At 45.8% G+C, this 22490-nt stretch overlaps 2 long non-coding RNA genes across 3 annotated transcripts; one reads left to right on the forward strand and one right to left on the reverse strand.

The window, feature by feature from the left end:
• The first annotated feature begins 8250 nt into the window (after positions 1-8250).
• Positions 8251-14497, forward strand: LOC121073338. Of its 2 annotated transcripts, XR_005821633.1 has the most exons (4): positions 8251-8477; positions 9437-9926; positions 11452-12016; positions 13417-14497. It is a non-coding gene; the product is annotated as an uncharacterized LOC121073338 (long non-coding RNA). The 2 variants fall into 2 exon arrangements; XR_005821632.1 differs by lacking the exon at positions 13417-14497 and having other exon boundaries at positions 8263-8477; positions 11452-12234.
• LOC121073339 lies at positions 8985-10220 on the reverse strand. The gene is made up of 2 exons (XR_005821634.1): positions 10059-10220; positions 8985-9545 (listed from the first exon to the last, which is right to left on the reverse strand). It is a non-coding gene; the product is annotated as an uncharacterized LOC121073339 (long non-coding RNA).
• Positions 14498-22490: the final 7993 nt, after the last annotated feature.

Raw genomic sequence — 22490 nt, forward strand, 5'->3', positions numbered from 1 at the left:
TTAAAGTTAGGGTGGTGGTTCTATTATGACAATTTTTAAACAAAATAGTGAGTCAATCTTACTGTGCCACAGAGTGTATTGCTCAGTATCAAGTTGAGAACCAGAGGACTAACTAAGAACTGAAAAGCCTTTCCTGAAATGTGCACTTACTTGTAAATGGATAGCACCAAACATAGGAACAAATGTAAGCATAGGAAAATGTTCCTGTGGCATACTATTTATGTAAGCTATTGTTTGAGGGACCGGGTTTTAGACCTGACTCTGAACCCTGTTCAGCCAGAGCTTTTCCATAGACGCCCTCCAGAAACCTTTCTGAGGCTGCACGGACCCAGTTCACGGCACCAAAGTGTGTCGCAGGGACACTGAGCATCAGCCTGGGTGCTGGCAGGGCTGGAGCATCAGGGCGAGGGCCCTGCTTGGGCTGCTGATTCTGTGAGTAAATAGAAGTCAAAGTGGCATGAAAGAAGATTTCCCTATTAAAATGCTATTATTTGGTAAATGTACTGACCTCACAGTAAATGCTTTCTGCCTACAAAGCAACCACTCACAAAACTTCCTGCACTTGTGCCAAAACACCTATGCGAATTCTTCTGCTCAAGTTTCCCTCTTTTCTCTCCCGTGATGCCCCAGGCACAGCAGTATCTGCGGTACGGGGGCCCTGCAGCACTGCCGGGATATGTGCCCTTCCCTCGCGCCTGTCCTTGTTGTCCCAGGTTCACTAATGGAGCGGAGCGGGGAGGCAGAACCCGCAGTTCTGACAAAGCCTCACAAAGTGGGGTTCTCTGCTGCACCTCCCGGGACCCCTGAATCCATCCCCTACCCTTCCAGGGAAAGAAGTTGGAGAGCTATTGTTTAGCATGGAAGGGCAAATCCTGAGAGCTGAAGAGCACTGTTGCCTGAGAGAATTTGATTTAGATTAACTATTTTTAGCTGGATCTAGTGGGAGTTGAAGAAAGAGAGTGTCTTCCAGGAGACGCAGAATACCACGCCATTGTGGGCACTAAAATAGGAACAGATGCTTCCAATTACACTTAATTTACCTCAATTATAGAAAAAAGCCAAAAAAATCATAGTATCACTAAAAATATCTTTTTCTGAAGTTAAAAATATTTGGCACTAAAAACCGACTGTGTTAAAGACCAGCGACACCGCTGGTGTCAATGAACTGCCATGAGGTTGGTGCCTCGTCACAGAGCGCTGTTGCTTCTGCTGTGGGAAGATGGGCATGGCTGTGGAAGGGCTTTCTCTCTGACTTTGGGACAGGTTATTCCGTGCCTGTTTCCCCAAATCAGCAAGCTCTGTGGCATGTTAGTATGGTTGCAAAAGGGTATTTTATTAGGCTTTACAATGGCATGCAGTCTGACGTTAGTCCTAAATCAGGCAGCTTCACAACAAAATGCCAGATCACCCTGTCCAGGTAACTAGAGGCTGGCATTAATTTCTGTCTTACTAGAAATCATATTAAGGCTGAAATCGCCGCAGCTCACAGCACAGTGAGAGTCTGCCCTGAGCCTGGATGCTGTGCAGTGGCGTGGAGCTGCCCTGGGCCCTCGCCGGGCTGAAGCTCTGCGGGTCAGGGAGCTCCGGGACGAAGGAGCCTGCGTTTGCACGGCCACGGCTGGTTCTGCAGAGAAACAAAGGCTTGGATGGCACTTTCTCAGCTGCCAAGTCATGAGTAACTATTTCCTTTGGCTTTCCTTACTGAGTAACTGTTTCCTTCAGTTATGCTGCTCCATTTATCAGCGGGAGACCGCCACCAGGTCACGGGGCTGCCACCCGCTCCTCCCCGGGGCAGGCGGCTCCCAGTCACAGCACGGGGGAGCCGTGCTCGGCTCCTTCTTGTTCTGGGGGCAGTGGGGCTGCTGGCTGGGGGTCTGTGTGCCGGCCCGGTGCTCCACGGCACCCAGCCCCCGGGGCCGCTTGGCCTCCAGCACCCCAGGAGCCAGCTGCCCCCAGCCCCCATCCTTGTGCCGCAAGCTGGAAAGGCTCTTGGCATTTCCTTGGGCCTGAGGGAGGGAAAAGTCATTCATTCAGGGCTAATTTCCTAATTCGGTGTAACCTTTTTGTTTCCAAGCTAAGGACAGCTTGACATTTCCTGTGCATCCCAGGGGGAGGCTGCAAAGCTGCTCAGCTTTGACACTGACGCTGCTGGCTGCACATCCCTGGGACATGTTGTGCATTATCAAACACTTGAAAACATTAAACTCATTTTTAAAGCCCTTATTCACTGGTTCACCCGCTCAAGTGACCGCCACTGCAAACCATGATGCATGCAGCTCTGCTCCGCCCGCTCCTTGCTGTGCTCCCTGCTGTGGCGGTGAGCCACTGAGGCTGATTTCATGGCAAGGGAACCCAGAACGAATTCCCACCGCCTTTCCAGGCTGTGCCCTCGTTGCCTCAGCGGTGAGCTGCCAGCACCCTGGCCCACGCTGCCCGCGTGCCTCCGGTGGTGCTGCACCCTGCCGCGGTGCCCAGCAGGCGCTGAAGCAGCCCCGCACCCACGCAGGTCGCTGCGGCAGGGAGCGCGCGGCGCCCGCGCCTCGGGGTTACTCTGCAGCCCTCAGCTGCCCTTGGTTCTGGATGAAGGTGCTCACTGCACTGGCATTTGGCACTTTTAGTTTTTCATTTCTTGGAGACCAGTCCTTGAGGAGACCAAAAAAAGCGCTCCTGTCCCCAAAGACTTCATGCTACTCATGACTGCCACACCAGGGAAGGAGAGACACTGCCTGTGTCCATGAACCTGCAAAGATCCACGCATAGATTTGGAGTGAACGAACACACCAAGAAGATGCAGTGTGGCGGAAGAAGCTACAGAAAAGACTTCTTTTTATAGCTCTTCATGGTATGAACGATAGTTGCTTTCAGTGTTTTGAAACATTTCCCCTCTTTTCTTCTTGTATTTTCCCCCACTGTATATTGTCTATTACGGCTGGTATAACACAGGATTTACATATTGGTTACTGACCGTGGGCCATGACTGAGATTCCCAAGAGTCTGCAGCCAAGAGTTGATGCGAATTGGTGATGCTGTAGCTCCTATGCTCATTATACAGACCACCAAGACTTGATTCAAGTCGTAGCTAAGTGCTTGATGGAGTGGGGGCACGTGGCTGTATGGTTTATGGCAGCTGCAGGAGGACACATCTAGTCACACTTTGCCCATACCATTGCTGAATAATAAAGTCCCCAAACATGATATTTCTGATCCTGTACTGGGTGCCCAAAAGCCAAATACACCATTTCCAGGATCGTGAGCAATCTCAGAGTAAAAGATTTCTTTTTTCTTTCTGTTTTTTTTTTTTCCCCTCTAACTTTGAGAATTTCTCTGAAATATCAAAATTAATGTTTCTAGGATAGGAAACAGAGAAGATGGGTATTACACTTGAAGACAGCACCTAAAGTAGATCAGGTCCACTTACATAACACTGTAAGAACTCTGCAGGAGGAAGGGAAGGAAAAGTCAGCATTCAGACATGGACAAATATTGATCCTAGCTACCTCTAATGGCTTTCGGTGTGTCCATCACTCCTCTCTGAGCACCCTCCGGTGACTTAACACATGACCAGTATCTGCTTTTCGTACTTCCTTCCCTATTGCTCTTCCCAAAGGGAAATATTATTTATCGAGGCATAGAAGCCTCTGTAAATAATGTTTTGGATGACTTAGGTTTCTTCTCTGTGCTTGATTTATTGTCCGTACATAATGTGATGGGAACAAGCTCTTGTCAGGCTCTTTCATACAGTCTTAACTATAGCCAGTGCTGAAAGGGATTGTGTGAACTTAAAAGAATACCTCTGTCAGAAAACCTTGTAGTTACCATTGCTGCAGAAAAAAGCAAAGTTGTCTTTTGCTTTGCATGGAATTACCATGAGAAGGATTAAAAAGCTATTTCTTTCTTTCTTTTTTTTTTTTCCTTTTCCCAGCAATTATTCTCAGGAAATTAAAAAAAAAAAAAAAAAAAAAAAAAAAAAGAAGAAAGCCCAAATACTACAGGTTTACAGAGAAACTTACTAAGATGTATTGTTCCATATACTGTCTGGAATTGTTTCTGTATTAATAACCACTTTTCAAGCTGACAGCAGCTCTTAAAAGTAGTTTTGGATTAAAAAGGAAGGAAGACATCCCAGGACTTCATGTTTCTAATTATCCTCCCAGAGAGCTTTCAAATGACTTTCATGAATTTATACCCAAGGCAGCCAATTCTCTTGCTGCTCACACAGTTTTTCTACTGATACAAATCTATTCATTTTACTGGGACTATTACTGTTTTTAACAGGCTTACATCAGAGGAGAATAAGATCCAGTGGTTGGTCTCTATCTCACGTCTTTTCCTTGGTTTCAAACAACCCCTGAAGGAAGAAAACGAAGTTAGTTAAAATGAGGCCAAGAAGTCACACCTGTCAGAGAAACAAACAAACAAACACAGCAGATGCCCTTCCATCACTTATTCTTCAGTTCCAAACATGGGACCACAGTGCCGCAGGTGCTGAGCTCTCGGAAGTCAAACGACTCCCGATGGGTCCCAGATGCACCTGTGCAGGGCCAGGGCCAGCAGCGTCTCGTAATCCGATAGAAATGGTGACACTGCCTAGCCAGGGAAATACGCGATCACGTTGGCTGTGCAAGACTGGAAATTCAGCCCTTCTGAGTGTTGCCAAGGGTGCTAAGCATAATTTTCTGTCTTCACAATTTAGGGAATTATGTCCTTATAACAACTTTCCTTTTGAATGCTCTATATAGAAAGAGGCACTTTGCACTTAATCACGTCCTGATCTTAGCCGTTACTATACTTCTCCGTTGTACCACCTAGGTACAATAATCACATACATAAAGCTGATGCCACAGATACTAGCCCAACACTTAGGCTATGAATATAGCTTCTCGTAGATCTTCCACGTGAAGTGAAGTGGTGAATATTATTGTCAGATTAATTTTCATCTGCCAGGCTTATTGGACAAAGCAAAAACAGGCTCATGAGAATATTTTTCATCTGATTATCTATCTTTTGACAGCTACTTAAAAAGAAGAATACTGCAGGTGCTTCTTTTAAAATGAAAACACAATTTCAGCTACAAGAAGGGCAGTGAGCAATAATATTTCATAAAGGAATTGAAATACATCTCTGCAAATGAGCTTACATTGAGACAACTCTTCTGATAGCTTCTTGAGAGAGAACAGGAGTAGGGAAATACTCATTGAAAATAACCTGCATCTTGCTTCAGAATTACTCCATTTCCTGTTCTCTCTAGTTGCTGCTCTCATGTCCCAGAACAGAGGGCAGGGAAGAGCAGTGGCTGCTGCCGCTGTTCCTGCCTGTGCCTCCCCCAGGCAGTCTCTGTCTCCTCCCCGGGAGCTGTCGGAAGTCAGAGCAAGTCAGTCTGCTGCCCAACTTCTTTTCAGGGTGCTGTGCAGGCAAGCGCTGCGCAAAGTTCTCCCACTGAGGATGAATAAACATTTAAAAGCAATTTGCAAGGTTTTATAGTTGTCAATTTTATTGCTGCTATAGTATTTGAAGTAGTCTGAGGTGGAAAATCCTGTTGGCAGACAGCTGCTTTTGCACTTGTACCTCACCAAACAACTATATTTAGCTTTTATTGCATATTCTTGGCCAGATTGTATGCATGAATAAGGATCACCCACTTTGCTCCAGGACTTGTCTTACTGACAATGCAATTCCCGGTTACTACGCCTGCTTCTAGGAAAGATGTTCTTACTCTATATAAACATGTTCCAGAGCGTGAGAGACGGAGGAAGACAAAGTTAACTCTTTGGAAGATTTCAGACTCAATAAGAGAAGATTTCTCTTTGGCATGTTCCCTCATTCTCTATCCATATATCTATACAGAAAGTTTCAATACAAAGCATGTACCTGGTGTGTATTGTATACCTGCCCAGGAGCTGGTATGGGATAGCTATTCTCAGCTCTCATGCTCCCTAGCTTAAATCTGAATATACAGCTGCTACACCCAGGTTGGGTTCACTTCAGCTGCTGAAGAAGCCCAAAAATCAAATTGCAAAGGGATAGGGTGCTTGCTGGTACCCGTATGAGCGCTCTCATCCTGCAGGGCCCGGTAGGCTTCCCCCACTCCGTGGGAGATACGGAGCGAATGCTGCAGGACCGGTGTGGCAGAGAGGAGGTTAATCTGGGTGCTAATTAAGGAGTAGCTGGAAGGAGACCCAGCTGCAGAGGGTGCCCTGAGGGAGGCAGGTAGCAGATGTTACTGAAGCGTGGGAGGCAGGGAAAGGCCAAGAAGAGCAGACCGGCGCAGAGGTGGAGCTGGCAGGGAGGACGCAGTGAGGTGCCCGGCCGTGGTGTGGCCCTGGGAGCCAGGGGCAGGAGGTCCGGGCAGCAAGGGGCAAAGCTGGGGCCGCCTCCTATGGCAGTGGCCCTGGGCAGGCTGGAGACGGAGCCAGGCTGAAGGGCTTTTGCCCTGGCCATCAGTTTTGGCACGGAAATGTGGTTCTGACCTGGGATGGGACAAGCCCGTGGGCTGTTCTCTGCTCTGCCCAGCATCCCTCCCGTGTGCTCACCGCGGAGCAGACGCGGGCTGGGTTGGAGCCCGGTGACAGCAACGTGCCCGCGCCAGGCCCAGGGAGGAGCGCGCATCCTGGGGCTGCAACAGCGCAGTGCTCGGAAGCCGCGTCTCTGGTGGCGTGGCACTGCCTGAGGGCCCCTGCTGCTGGCCGGTCGGGGTCTGCAGCGATGCCACTGCAATCGCTCTGGTTTTCTCCGGCCAGCCTGCAGGAGGGAAGCTTTCACCGGCGCCTGACTGCTCCAGTGCTGCTATTAACACACCAAGCTGCGAGGCAAGGGCTGTCTTTTCCTTGCTGCTCAAGGCGTGCTCTTCCTTCACAGTGGAAAAGAGAAGTAGGAGGGAGGCATGGCAGAGCTCGAACTGTTTATGCAGCCATGGGCCAACGAATCTCAGAGCGCGCCTGAGCAGCAAGTGCTGAAAAGTGCCGCTGAGCATGGCAGGTGCTATGGACGTGGGCTGCAGCACGTTGCCCTCCACTTCCCAGCCGCAGTATTTTTCTCCTGCAGTCTCTGGAGCGAGGCCATTGCCATTACAGCTCTGGTTTGGAGCTCCAGGTGAAATTTGGTGTGATTTCGCAGAAAGTAAACACATCCAGCCTCCCAAAGAGCAGACTGAACACAGCAACCTTTCCTCTGATGGCAGCAAATTGCTGTAATGGGTTGTCAGATCATTTCAGAAACAAGTGTCTGCAGAGGTTCTGCAGAAACCCAATGTAAATGCACCAGAAGTGAGATCTGTGACACAAAGTAATTTCTCACCCTGGAACATTGATATGTAAATACTTCAGCTAAAATTCAAGCCCAAGCTGCTGGAGGGGAGTGCCTATGGAAAAAAACACTGCATCACGCTTGATAGATGAAGATGCCAAGAGCATGAGAGACTCTGATCTGCCTCAGGCCGCCATAAACGGCAAGGACGGAGCTGCCTCCGCAGTGCTGCGGCAGTGACCCGAGGTCGGCGGCCGGCCGGCATTGCCCGCCCGGGTGAGGGCACTCGGCGGCAGCCCCAGCCCCTGCCCCAGCCCCAGCCCCTGCCCCAGCCGTGCCACGCAGACGCCAGCAGCACGCGGCCTGTGGCACCCGCAGCTGGGCAGCGCCATCGCCGCTGAGATGCCGGTGGGTGATCAAAGGTCAGCCCGCGAGGCGGCTGCCTCCCCAGCTGTCCCGTCTGAAACGAAGGCTCCAGGTTTGGGCCAGCTCCTGAATTCTCTCCTGCGGAGCTCAATGGGCCGATGAAACCAGCTGGTATCGTTGCTGCTCTCTGACGTGCGAGTTACTCTTTGCTTGGAGAAACCTTAAGTATTCTATAGCAATGACACAATACAGAGCACTCCTGGCTGCGCACAACTGCTAACCTGCACATGCCTGCATGGGCACCGTGTGAACAGAACAGTCACCATGCAAGACCCAGCTGGTGTGAATGTTTGCAAATAGGGAGCAATAAAGAAAACCAATGCTGACTAACAAAACAGTCACTCAGAACTAGAACAAACATTTGAGAATGCTGTTTGAAGTGATCTATTGTCTCCACTATGGCTTGAATAAATAGTTTATCCTCAGCACACTGTTAAGCTATATTGCTTTAAATAAAATTATACAACTGAACCTGAACAGTTCATTGACATTTGCTGTCAGGATTGCTGTAATTTATTAATTTTCAACAGATCCCGCTGCAAAGCTGAGGTTTCCAGCACAAGCTAGCAAGCAGGCAAGGTCTGTAAACTTGCTGGGAGGAGTTTTCGGAGCTAGAATAGCAGTAAACCATGAGTCATTCTGGTGGGTCTCCTTCAAAGCGTGTGTCACACAGAGCAACAGATGGGTTCGATTCCCCACACCGGGAAACTTCCTGGTCGCCTCTCCTAGCGTGGCTCAGTGCTGCCGTGCCCTTTCTCAGCTTCACATGGTTCAACGTCTGCAGGCGCCTGCGATGCCTTCTCTCTCTGGTACGTGCATGGTTAAGCCTTCTGGCAAACACTCACTTCCTAGTGGCTGCCCAGCCCCCTTGCTATTAACAGGATTTAGCTAATTAGCCGCAAGCAGTGCTGTTCTCCCCCAGCAATGTAAAGGGTTTACTATTTTTATCTGACTCTGGATGTTTTTGGTTCCTAGGGGATTAAGGTCAGAGGGCACATATTTATTCAGGCATTGGAATTCTTACATCGTTTTTCCATTACTTGGTTCAGAAGGAGGAGCCTCGGCCTTTCAGCTCCCTCTTGTCTTCTCTCCCTCCCATCCCTCTTGCTGCACCCCAGGCGCTTGCTGCTCTCCCTTCCTCCCTCTTTGGAGCGGGGAACCAGCTCCTCTGGAAGAGGAGCCTGCAGCAAGAATGTGTTTTACTTTCACTAGTGGTGCAGAGGCATGTTAACCAAACATTTTATATTTAAACACGAGTGGTGTCCAAGGAGAGTGAAGGAGTCCTGGAGTCACTTCATACAATGCACTGTTGTTTATCTGCAAGCAAAACAAAACTAAAAGTTTATTCTAATGCATTTTTGCAGCTATTAGCTTTGTGCATTGCTTGAAAAGAAGCATGCTGCCCTGCAGGACAATTTTATTTTCCTTTAGAAGGATTCTGCTGGGTACAACCATAAAAAAACTCCAAAAGCTGAACTTGGTACTTCATATGGTATTTAAGTATTTCCAGTACTTTGAGGTATAGCTGCAAAACATTCCCAACACAAGCACACCTCTAGTTAGCTGAATCCCACCATATGCGATGCCTTTAAGCTGGACTGCTGAAAAAGAAGTAAGTTTTCATCACTAGTTTTAAGAACGGGAAATCAAAGCATCTTCTAAAGAGTTGTCATGTTATGGTCCCTGTTGTTTCAGGACTGGTTCCCCGCCAGTGCTTAACTTACAGTTAATGAAGGACTTAACTGCTGTCATTTCATTTGCTTTCTAGTGGAAAGATGCATGGTATGAAGCATTTTCTTCTTGTGTGCAGTATTTTAACATCCACATGTGATACAACGATATAAAATGAGCAAGACACCACTTCAGAAATGCACCTCCTGCAAGAAGACAATGAGATCTGTGATGAACCTTAGATCCTGTAGGAATTTCTTCAAGAGTCTCAAGCTGGACCCCAAAGTTATGCTTTCTGCTCTTAATTTAAAGCTTTGCACATGCTACAGACAATCTATTTTGCCAGAGCAGCATAGCTGCTGATCATGATCTTCACCTCATGTGAGTTAATCTGGTGGATATGTAGACACTAGGTAGCAGAGGGCCTTGCGAGACGAATGGAGATGCTGAGCTTGGCTGGACAGGAGCTCCCCGGAGGCAGCCGAGCGCGCCGGCTGGGTGGGACGTGATCCTGCCACCCAGGTGGGACGTGCCGCACGGCTCGGCTCTGGCTGAAGTTTCCTGCAGGCTGATGGCCCCGTGCTCAGGTATGTCACATCGCTGCAGCTAAGGTGAGCAGCAGGCATGTGTATAACGGTGGATATCAATTTGTCCATGGCAGAAGTAGCCAGAAGAAACAGCCCTGGGAGAAGGGGCTACTGAGCGGGCACGCGACTTACCTTGCTGAGCAACGCCCTGCATCAACCTGCTGGGCAGCCAGGCAAAGCCCTAGCTACAGACCGCATCTACTGGCTGTTGTAGCACAGATCTGGAGATACCAAAAGGTTGAGAGCTTTTTCAAAGCTATTTTCCTTGCCTCCCTCCCCTCTGCCACCCGTGCAGCTGCATTAGGCAGGGCTGGGATAGGCAGCACTCTCCTCCCTGGGCAGGCACTGCCGGACGGGCAGCGGTGACGTGGGGCATGCGTGGGAAGGAGGAGGTCCGAGCTGCGTGCGGGCTTTGGGCTTTGGGCACGGTGCCTCCGAGGTGGAGGAGGGCCTGTGAGCTTGTTTTTGCCGTGGGCCAAGAGGGGAGGTGCTGGGGTTGCTCCAGTGCGGAAAACACCCATGGAGACAGCCCCTCAGTGCGCCGAAGGCCGTAATTAGCAGCATGCAGAGGAAGCTTTGTTTGGCCTTTTCTGCACAGCGACTATTGCAATGATTTCGGCAGCTCCAAAACCAGGGATTACCCGAGTGTTGGTGATTCACAGGCAGGGCATGAGATGTTAGTGTTCAGTTTGTCTTTTGCAACACAATTTTGGCTGGAAATCTGAAACCTCAACAAGTTACGCTTAGGCAGTAATGAGCATATACGGATATCAGTCCTGGTTTTCTTTTCATGCTAAACTCATATCCAGTGGTGAAGTGATTTATAAATTCTGACCCCTTTGCTCCCATCATCCCACATAGTAATGCACAGAGATCAATGGTCTTTAAAGCTTGCATCAATTCTGAGTCGTCTTTCTATGTTGTTCATGACTACACTGTAAAACACGCTACAAAATAAAAATGTTTGGGCACAGAAGGGAGAGAAATATGGTACACATTTAACAATAACATTTCTATATAGAATTCCATAGTGTATTGAACCTATTTAATGAGTTTTCTAGATTAAGCTGAAGTCTGGGGAATTTTTATTATAATGCCATATCCCATAAAAATATCTATGGTCCTGTGAGAACAGACACCATATTAATCTATTTTTTTTAATGCTAGATGATTAGGTAATAGAGATTTTGCTCAGGTGATATTGACACTAATACTCTTTGTGTGATTCAGTTATAAAATATTCTGTCCCTCAAAGCCTTCTCCACCCCAGTCCCACGATATGGCATGAAAAGGGTGTAAATGCAAGTTGCTGTGCAATCTGTGGGGTGTATACTAAAGAGAGTCCCTGCCTTGAACTATGTCAGGACACATCACATTTACATTTTGATAGCAACCAGGAAGACCCCACGGACAGATCACAATGGAATGGAGACTGACAGATTTGTAAGGAACAGCCTGCACTTTGCCAACCCACTTCTGTAATGGGCCAAGATTTTGTGGCTCTATCCAGCTTTGTCTTCTGCAGGAGCTGTGGGGAAGCACATCCTGGGATCTGGCATCCTTTGAGATGGCTTCAACACGCAAGGATGATGCACGGCCTGCCGCTGTGTCCTCTACCACAAGATCCCATCACTCTTTTATAACTTGGTGTTTGAGGTTTGCTTAACAGATTTGAGGAAAAACTCTTCTAGGAAAAAAAAAGGCACAGTAAAAGAAAAGTACCTGATATCAGGTGTATCTGGAGGTTCCTCTCAGGCACAGAAGGGTCAGGAGTCCTATGGAAACAGCAGAACTGGCCTCATCACACGCACACTCACCCGAACTACATCATATACCCCATCTGAAAGAAATCTAATTCTGAGAAACATGAAGTGGCATAAATTATGCGTGAATTGTTTCCTTGCAAGGCCCTGCCTGAATTGCTTCCTCGTGAGACCTGGGAAGCTGCAGCTGTGGGGCTGCCCCAGCGCCCGGCGGGGCGCAGCGGGGCGGCCGGGTGCCAGCGGGTGCAGAGGCGATGGGAGGTGGCGGTGGGCTGCCGCCAGGGAGACCCCAGCCCGGACCAAAAATGTGAAAGGACCAGAGGGCAGGTAATGGTTTTCATGCTGAAAGTCACTGGCCTTCTGGGATGAGGGTATTTTTATGTTCGTTATGCAATTGCTTAAGATAAATGTTAATTCTCTTACTATGCCAACACGCTCACGGACCCCCTGTGGATTTCTATTTTGTTTTGGGTTGTTTTTTTCCTTTGTTTTTAGGAAAATGTTTGTCTTCCCAGGCATAAACTGTCAGTACAATAAATACAACGTTTCAAAAACAGTCATGCAATTACATTCTCCTATTTCATGGGTACATTCATGCTCAACAAGCTGTGATTTCTCTTACTGCTTTCCTCCGTGCTAGTCTCTTGATGCTGTGGTCTTTTTTGTTTGTTTGTTTCTTTGTTTTTGTTTTGTTACCATTTTGTATGAACATGAAGGATTGATACCAGGGACCAGAGCTTGGTATTTCTTAGTGTGCCCTCTTACACCAGTCTTCATCTGTTGTTTCAGCAGAATCGGCTGAAAGTGCTCAATGTTCTTTTTACTCTTAAAAAAAATGAGAAGCTAGCTATCCAGTACCCACAGAAACTTACGTAAACTTTCAGAAAGTACCTTGTTTTTCATAAATATTTAAGAAATATATTTCAAGATGCTACTTACTGGCTTACTTTCTGTGAGAAGGGACAACAAAAGCCACATGCTTCTTTGCTCCTTCAGGTAAATGGCGTTTCTCACTTCTGACCTTTGCTACGGTTGGAAATCTGTTTCATCTTTCCCAAATGGTGGTTTTCCTGTGTAGAGCAGTGAGGTTTTGCAGTAATGAATTAAATATGTAAGTGTGTGTGTGTGTGTACACACATGTTTATGTATTTAAAAAGGAGCTGGAGGAAACGGCCGTTCACAAGCTGTCTCAAATATTGTTACTGTACTCTGGGAGGCAGGTGTGCAGAAGAGTAATCAGTAGTTAGCTATTTATATCCTGCTTGCTCTAATCTGTTCCATATATTTATAAAAGCTTTCATATCACACCTTCACATACATCACTAAAGCCATATAATAGAAACTAACCTTTAGCAATGAGAAAATAAACCTAGATTATCACCAGCAGACCAAGCGACATAAACCAAATTGAAGTAATTACCTCTGAATGATCTCAACAGAGTGACTGAAAATTAAGTCTGAGCTGCCCTCTGTGCTCTACAGGAGAGAGGGCACTGTGGGAGCACACAGCTCCTGCCGATGCTATCAGCAAATGCCTGCCAAGCTCTCTCGTCACCTCCGCAACACTTCACTCCTTGCAAATTCTCTGTCTACTTCTAAAATGTATTTAGCTACTGTACTGATATTCTAGCAAGGTAAATATATTTGCCTTTGGAAAGTTGTATGTCCTTACTCTTTCACTAACATGGTGAGGGTCTTTAAATACTTTTTCACTTTTGTATCAACAGAATATTTTAGAGCCGTCAACATTAGTTTCACGTGCTGCCTTATAGAGGACGGAGACAAAAACTCCAAGGTTTTCCTCCCTATCCTAAGGACTGAGAATTTGACAGCCAGGATGCCACATGCAGCAGCACTGAGGTCCCTGCCCCTCTGTGGCTCCGTAAGTGATAAGCCACAGATGAACAAAAGCATATTCGGTCCGTGAGAAACAGGTTGAGGGGGCGTATTTCTCTGCCACCGAACATCTGTCTGCGACCTCGCTAGTTTTCTCCAGCCTGAGGAGGGGCAGACTTGGGAAACCTGAAGCAAGCCCCGGTGGGTCAGAAAAGCATTGCGGGCATTGACTCGTGTTCTTCGTGCTGGACCAAAGGCGCAGCGTGACGGCACCATGAGCCTGACGTCTCCTACAACCTCTCCCTCCCGGCTTGCCGCGAGGCCCCGGCAGCACGCTGGTGTGCCTGCAGGCGTGGTAGGAAGGCAGAACGCGGAACACGGAGGATATCCCCAAAGCAGCGTGGCAGCTGTGGTATTTACTGCAGTGTGGGGATAGATTACGATGCAAGTCAGACTCAGACTGAATAAATAAATGGTGCTGCAGCTTTCCAATGCTACAGGCCTAACCTTTCCCAATTCCTGTTGTTCCGAACGTAGCTTCCTGCCTCGGTGCGTGAACAATGCTGGGAATGATTCTCGTGATTTCCTGGGGCACTGTCTTCCTATCTGACACAGCTTTTAAAGGGTCAAGACCATATGATAAACAGTCATTACGTTCTTCTCCAGGAATAGCTGCATTTCACTTGTAGATGAAATATCCTGACACATAAAGTTCATACAGTGTTTCAGGGTTTCTCGAGAAGTGCTTGCAAGGTATGACTGTTTATTAGCTGTACAAAAGTAAATATTTGGATGGCCTTTAACGCTGAAATAGCGCACCAGATGGATCTACCCAGAGCTAAATCCTCATAAGGGAAAGAACTATAGGAAGAGAATAAATAAGAGAAACAAAAATATGAGAGCTGGAAGATGGAATATATATATATATATATATATATATAATTGTGCAAAAAGATTAAAAGCAGATGTTGCAAACAATTTTAAAATTATTTTTATTTTTTGGTGGTGTAACTTCTGTAATAGTATTAAGATTGTCTTAAGTTTAAAAAGGACAACATTCTCTGCTACTTTTCTTTAGTGAATGATAAACACTAAAAGAACAAATGATTAAAAATTGCTAGGCAAGGTTACCCCTCAATTATTATAAGAATTCAATTAAGTTTCATTTTTGGAAATTTGTGCTATAACACTGCAAAGTCTGGTAGAGATTAAGAACCCAATAGAAATTTATGACAGCATTAATACTGCTCTAAGAACACTTGTGGAATGTCTTATACGAAAGAAATAGCACTATAATGGCAGAACTAAGCGTTAATGAAAGGCATTATTAGTCAGCAGTCTAAAAGGCCTTAATCAGGTTCCAAGAAATACAGCAATAGACGTATCACTGCCTCTACGTCTCACGGTTTAGACCCAGATCGTACTGTAGGCTACTCATACAGTGTACCAGTAATCCTAACAATGCTAGCCAAGTAATGTTTTGCTGGAAAGATATTTTGAAAGATGGAAGAACATTGTTCCTTTGCCCTATCCTCTATCTCACATTAGCTAGTCCCAAAGCTTACAGAACCTCATCATTGTGCTTTGGAATGCCACAATACAGTAACAGTGGTAACGTGACCAAGGAAAGCTGGAAAGCTTGCATTTAAACACAGCTTCCTCTTCAGTGATATACAGCAGTGACACTTAATGCAGTGCCACTCCAAAGCAGTGCAACCAGATTCAATACGTTGTGACTCACATGGCACAATGAGTGAATAAATATTCACAAACATTGAATGGCAATGATTTTCTGACAACTTTTCTGCAAAAAGTCTAGACTGAAGAATGACTTACGCATATTGTGGTCACCATGTAAACATCATAAACATCTGTAACAGGAAAGGTAGTGCATGGGTCCAACTGTTTTATCTTGGATATATTCAGAGAGGGAAAGAGATGGTGTTAATCCCATTGTATATCAAATAAAAGCAGGTGAAGATGCTCATGTACACATGATTATCAGGAACTAACTAATGATCATACACTTTTCTTCTTGTTCAAGGTAATTTTGGCACAAGGCCTTTAAAAGAGCTTTTTGTAATTAGAAGAAGTCATCTAATTGGAGCTGATACTGCAGTACCTCTCTGAGATCCCGTGGCTTATTAGCTGCATATTCTGGTGTGTCTGTTACATACACACACAAATATATATACATGTTTATTATCTGTTCAGGCATGTTTCATACAAGTTATTGCTGTGCCAACAGCAGCAAACTCACGTAAGCAATCCTTGAGAATGCCACCACAAGCTGGAACTGTTCCAGGCACAGAAGACAACCCCAGTCCAATTCTTGGATCAAAGTCTGAAGTCTGCATGGCATAGAGCCATGGAGGAAACTGTCAGAAATGCTCGGTCCTATTCACTGATTGCCAAAATGAAACAAAATCTGTGCTCATCACATTGAGCTTCCTTTACTTCCCCCAATTAAATAAATAAACAAGTAAACGGATAGGTAGATAGATAATTGGTACCCTTTTGTTCTGTTTTTTGTTTGCTTGTCTGCTTGCTTGTTTTTTATACCAAAGAAGAATGCATTTCTCTGCAAATGAAACATTTTCTATTTGCAGTGCTTTTGAATAAGGAAGATTGCTAGCTGAGTTTTTTTCTTGTAAAAAATGTGCTTTTTTTTTCTGTAGATTGGCATAATAAAGAAGGAAGATCTTTGTGATGTAAACCTCCCTGCACTGATGTAGATTTCCTCGCACCATTGTACGTGTGGCATTTAAACTGGCCGTGTCCACTAGAGACTTTTCAAGCCTGCTGGCTCATACCACACCTGGAAATGGAAATGCTTTTAATTTTTGCAGTGCCACAGCTGTTCTATTTTAAATGGACCAACCTTAAAACGGCTACACGTGGTGGAGCCTGGCACATGGAACATGGCTGTTGAAGAGGCTGAAACTTTTAATGCATTGTGATAAGCAGAAACTAAATACCATGAAATAAAACGTGGTCAAGAAGTACTTGATCTTTTTTTAAATGTTTTTTATTCTGATTTCTTTTGCGATGTATATATTTTGATTATTAATAACGTTTTTTCTTACACAATGTTGACATCCATTTTTCGATCCCACATAAACCAATTGATGCTAATAATGTATCTTTTTAAGCTAAGATAGTTATCTTCTATACATTCTCAAATGATTTTGTGAATCTGAAATACGTTGGACAAAAGAGAGTCACTTGGTCAACATCACAAGCTGCTGCCAGAACAGCATCCTGCTAAGGACAGAATTAATTCGGATGTGCAGGAGCTCTCCAAACCATTCCACCTGCCCTCACTACCGGAATTCCCGAGAAGGGTTCCAACAAGTGTCAGTGGTGGGGGTAATTTGGGTGCCAGAAGTGGACTAAGAACAACCATGACATGCTCTGCGGGCTTCTCTGCAAGTGAGACCATAGCAAATGGGGCCATAGGGATAAATGCAAATTGAAAAATTGAAGTCTCTTTCTTTATATTACCATTTTCCTGGGGTATATATTCTGCTTCTCATAAATAGAGTATTCAGTTATATTTTATGCAGGGCACTGGAATCTTGAAAGAACACACGTGTTGCAGGAGAAAACACTGCAGCTCTTTGTGGTTAAAGGAGCAGATTTATATGCTACCAAATTTTATTTCCATACACACTAGTCCTATTCTAGAAGATTGTTGTTAACTGTGAACTTTGTAACTGCACATTAACAAATGCTGATATTGCTGCTTGGGGTAACAGCAAAGGTGCAAACTTTGCTATTTGCACTTTGATCAGCTGTTGTCCCACTGTCTGCAGCTGAGTGAGCGCTTCACTGGCCTTATAACATCATATTGACCTAGCTGCAAGAGGAGCAGTGGAGTGAAAGAAAGAGCTTTAGCTTATAGGAGAATGGCAGCAGAAAAGGTAATAAGGGTTTCACCTGCAGAGCAGATGCAATCTCCACCTTTCTTCTGAAGAGACAAAACTCTAATTATACCTTCAGTTCATAACAGTGAATTCCCCAACATACTGCCCTGAGCTTCTTTCCTTTCAGAATGGACATAAGGCGTAAAGAAAATATAAAGGCAAGTGCTTACAGAGGCCTACTGAAAGGAAGTAGTTTTCTATGAACTTACTTCTGCAGCTCTTGAGCAGCTGAAAGAAATAGAATCTCGCTGAAGATATTAGCCCGTGATATCTTTTCTGTTCTGATTTACTCCTACATCTGTATGCCTAGCATAAATTAAATTATACGCTATTACTTGCGTAAATGTGCACTGCCTTTTCTGTGATGATGTAAATCCACCTTGCTACAAAAATATGGGAACATCAACATTAAAATCAATTGCAGACACGTTGGAAAACATAACTGTGTATCTGGATTTATTTTTTTTCTTGGAATAACAAGTTCTGTAATAGCATTTCATTTATTTGTTTCTTGAGGTTTTTTTTCAATGCATAGCACAGAGTGTCACTGGATTTAGTGCTTGTTGGGATAAGGAACTTCATGCCAGGAAATACAAAGAATCTTTGCATCTGTGTCACAGACGGAAGACCTCTGAGCAAATGGCAACATAGAATTTTAAATAAAAGAAACTGTTTGTAAGCATTATAGCAAACAGTTTACGGTCTGTCGGAGGCTAGAGTTGCCTGCTTCAGTATCAAAAGTAAGACTCAGTAACTAAGTATTTCTGACGGACTGTGATTCACGAGTGGGCAGAAACGATCAATTTGGAGAACTACAACAATTGTGAGGACTGTAACAGCTGGCGCACAGGCGTCCTCCTCTCTGGTCGCAGACACAATCTAACTGTACGTGAGCTGCCCTCTGTCACCTTCAGCTGTTTGGCCTATGGAAGCATACAGTAACGCCAGTGCTGCTACACAGCTCCGTCATTCTGAAAGGGAGAAACGAGAGATCCGATCACAGCGTGACCACCAGCACTGCGGTGACCCACCGAAAAGCTCCTGCTGCTGCCTTCGCCACTGACCAAGGCTCGTGCTGCACTTCCCCACCATCGGGGCTGCCGCTGTGCAGAGCCCCTGGGCCCACGGCAGCCCCTGGAGAGGCCGGATTTGGTGAGGAGCAGGGAAGGCACAGCACCGAGCTGTGCTTTCAGCACTGAGGCCTGGGACAGCAGCGGGGCCACAGGGCCCCAGGGCTCACAGGTGTCCCACGGGGTGCCCCTGCCCCATGGGGAGTGTGACACTGGGGGAAATGAATCCCAGGCAACAAGTTTGTGCCAAAATCCACTTGCCTCAGCCTCGGATCAGTTTCACGTTACTTGTAGCTTACAGATGCGTTACAGCTCTGACATCCCTCGAGAGCAAACCTGGAAGTAGCCTGCGTGCATGTGCCCATCCATTGCTTTAACAACGCCCTGCCACCACTGGGGGGAAAATGTTTGTTGGAAGAGGTAGACCAGGCCTTCCTCCTAGCCAAGAGCAGTTGCAGCACAGAGCTGAGCAGCCTGGATGAACGGAGCCCGGGGACAACACCACAGCAGGCAGCCTGACCTCCAGCTCATCCGATCACTAGCATGCTTGGCTCGCTAACCTTAAAAAATCTACAGGTAACCTACAAAAAATTGTAACACCTGCATGCAATTTAATGCAGACCTGGCTAAGTGGTTACTAACTAGACACAGCTCTACAAAGGCACTGCCCCGACCCAGGGAAGCTGCGGTGTGCGAGACTCCTCGGTGCTTCACCGGCAGCTCAGAGAGCACATCGCTCGTCTGTGCCATCTCCCAGAGCCAGAACACATGGCACATATTTGCTGAGCTATTAACAGCTTGAATGTTTATCAGCTGTAATTTCAGTGCTAAAACTGATTGGCCGCAGCTGTACAGAATCACAGCAAAATGCTTTAAATGTAAAATGTAGCCCAGGTGTGGGAATGTTAAGACAGGAGCTGCTCCCTGAGATGCAAAATCTAGGCGGCTCACAGGCCTCAGGACTGCTGTAACGTATTTAGGCCCCATAACTAATCCAAAGCTGTACACCTTGTACGGGATCATTGCTTGCCTGAAAGGTGAAATCCAAGCAGCTCTGAAGATATTTTTAGATATGCAGGAGTTTGAACATTGCAAGAACACAGAAGCTAAGGTATGTCTTAATGTTCTGATATCATTAAAATACCATGCAATGTGTGGAGAGTTATCCCAGTCATTGATATTGTGTCAGCTTTAACACCCCACTGCACCATTAATGTCAATGATAGTTCCAGGGCCAATGTGACTTTTTTCAAGTATAATGCAAATAATATTTTCTTACCTATATCTGCTGTTTCCCCTTTGCTTCTATTAAGGGGGTTAGAGTGTTTTTCTCTGTTCTGTTGCACTTCTCAAAATTAATGATATGGCTGTTCCCTGCTTGCTCACTTGGAAATAGTTATGAGTTGCGTTAATGTGCCTGCTTGCAAGATTTACTCCCTCTCCAGCCCTAGCTTCTAGTAAAGACAGTACTTGTGCACATAGGAGCAATGAAGTGGTTTGAGTGCACAGCAAGTCTCTGAGGCACATGTTGGGGCTTTAGGGGCAATAAGAAGCCCTAAGGTCCCTCACCAGCCCTATGACCTGCCCTTGGCCCAGGACCTGATTTCAGCCAGCCAGGGCTGCTGGGCTTCAGCCCCACAACAATGCTGCTATGCCAGGCTGTGGGCCCCCTGAGCTCAGCTGTACTTGATGCCCCCAATGCCCTGGCTGGGGTGGTGGGATGGCCCCTGGGCACCAGGCTCTGCCCTGCCAGCAATTTGAGGAGTAGGGGAGCCCCCAGCCCTCGTGGTGCCCTTGCAATTATTATTGTGTTCATAGCTAAGCATCCAAGATGTAAAAAATTGATTGGAAAAAGTCATCTGGATTATTGTAGAGTTTTCCCCTGTAGGGCTCCAAGCAATTTAAAATTGTCTTCCTGCAAAACTGGTGATTGTTATGGACCAAGTTATATTTGAAGCCACAAATAATTTAAGAATATTTATGACTGACCTTCAAACTTTGAAACTTAGATTTTGAATCTTGAAGGCTTCTTTCCAAAGAGTCCGAGTCCACGTGGTGTAAAGCAATACGAAATGAAGTGATGCAAATGAAGATGCTGAGAAACTGGCACTCACAGTTGGAAAGTTTATTTCCTGCTCTATAACCTAGGTAGTAGTGATGAGAGGTGCTCATCAGTACTTGTTTTAGGCATTTCAGCCCCTATGCTTCTTAGACAACAGTTCTGGGCATTTACCACAGCAGGTAGATGGAATGAGTTTGTATCCTATAATGGACACTGATAGATTTCCTTTAATATATATAACTGGAGCTGTACTCTGGTTCAGAAGTAGTTCAGAAGAATCTCAGATGAGTTAAAAATAAAGGGTGGGTATCTAGAACAGCGTTCTGGAATCTACAAAACTCAGTTTGATACCCTTTCATTAGAAATTAGCGATGTGTAGTCTAAAGTACTGTGTATCAGATCTGGGGTTTTCCAACTCTTGTTCCCATAGTTTCAGGAGAACAAAAAATTCAGGGAGCAGCCACTCGTGGGACCCTTCCACACTTCCAAAGTAAACTAAGAAAAGACAGCAACAACTCTGAGAGTTTCCTTCAAGACATGTTTTGTGCAGTCTAGAAAGCACAACATGGGTCATTTAATCAAATGCTGAGATAGGCTCCCAAAATCCACTAAGGTCAATCTCAGAGAAGAATAGAGTCTGCCCCTCAGGGTTATAAAAGAGCTCTCTGGCAGCAAAATATTACATTGCATTTAAGAGTTTTAATCTGATACACTTTTTGTGTTGTTTGTTTTTCCTGCCATTATAAAAAAAAAAAAACTCTTCATAAAGATCTTTTTAATAAAAGCAAAAGTCAATTAGTAAAGCCATAAAGCCAGCAACAAAAATAGGTGAAACATGATTATAGAGGAATTGCATAGCTGGCTTATGAGTGCTTCCTCTGTTATCCCTGCACGACTGGCACGTGCCCTTTCCAGTGGGCCAGCTCCATGCGCTGCCCTCTGCGTGGCCGCACCACCAAGGGAACTTCATCAGCAACAGCTCTGCTTGCTCGTGGGGAAACCTGCAGCGAATTAGGTGTCCCATCTTATGGAGAGGGGACATAGTACCAATGACAAGTAGCATCTGTTTAAAAAAAAAAAAATCTGTGCCTGTTATGATGCATTATTTTATTCAGGTCAGAGATATATTCACAAATTTTTTTAACCAATAACTCTTCAAGCATGCTGCTGCAATTAATATCTTACATATAGCTTTGAAAGGAGAACATCAAAGTTTAAGGAATCCATAATCGTGAACAAAATTAAGTACACAGTGCATCATTAAGGTTGAATGCGTTGAATCTCCTGTCTCCAGCCCTAAAGCCTAGCACCTTAACTGAAATGAAATCTAAATTAAACTTGTGAGCACTTCCCAGCTGCAGATCAGCACAGAGCCCAGCTCGGGGCATTGCCTTGTGGCAGGTGAGCTCCTGCGGGTCAGCATCACGGAGCACAGCATGGGTTGACAACCTAGTTTAATCCCGCCCTATGCCCCAAACCTAACCCGCGCTCACCTCCCAGTGCCAACCTTTTTCTGAACGTGCTGTGTTATTCCTGCCCCAAGTGGGATGTGGTCAAAGAACCAACTGAAGCCGAAGACTCAGAACTGCTGCGAGGGCCAAAGGAGGCGTGAGGGCTGTTCTGAGGTGACTGCAGGGTCAGGGCAGAAGGCATTGTCCTTGGAAGGACTGGTGGGCGGCAGGGAGAGCCGTGCCACCCCTGCTGGGTCGGCAGCTGTCAGCCTCTTGAGGGCCAGCTCTGGAGGGAGTGAAAACAAGAACTGTTGGTGAGACGTGTGGTAGAGGAGATCAAAGGAGGAAAAAAATGAGAAATGAGGAGACTTCCCGAGATCCAGTTTTACAAGACAGATTGTAAGCAAATTTAGGAATAAGCTACCAGCAGCATCATTCAAACCAACAGCTTAAAAG

Source organism: Cygnus olor, chromosome 7 (genome assembly GCF_009769625.2).
Source record: "Cygnus olor isolate bCygOlo1 chromosome 7, bCygOlo1.pri.v2, whole genome shotgun sequence".
Lineage (NCBI taxonomy): Eukaryota > Metazoa > Chordata > Aves > Anseriformes > Anatidae > Cygnus > Cygnus olor.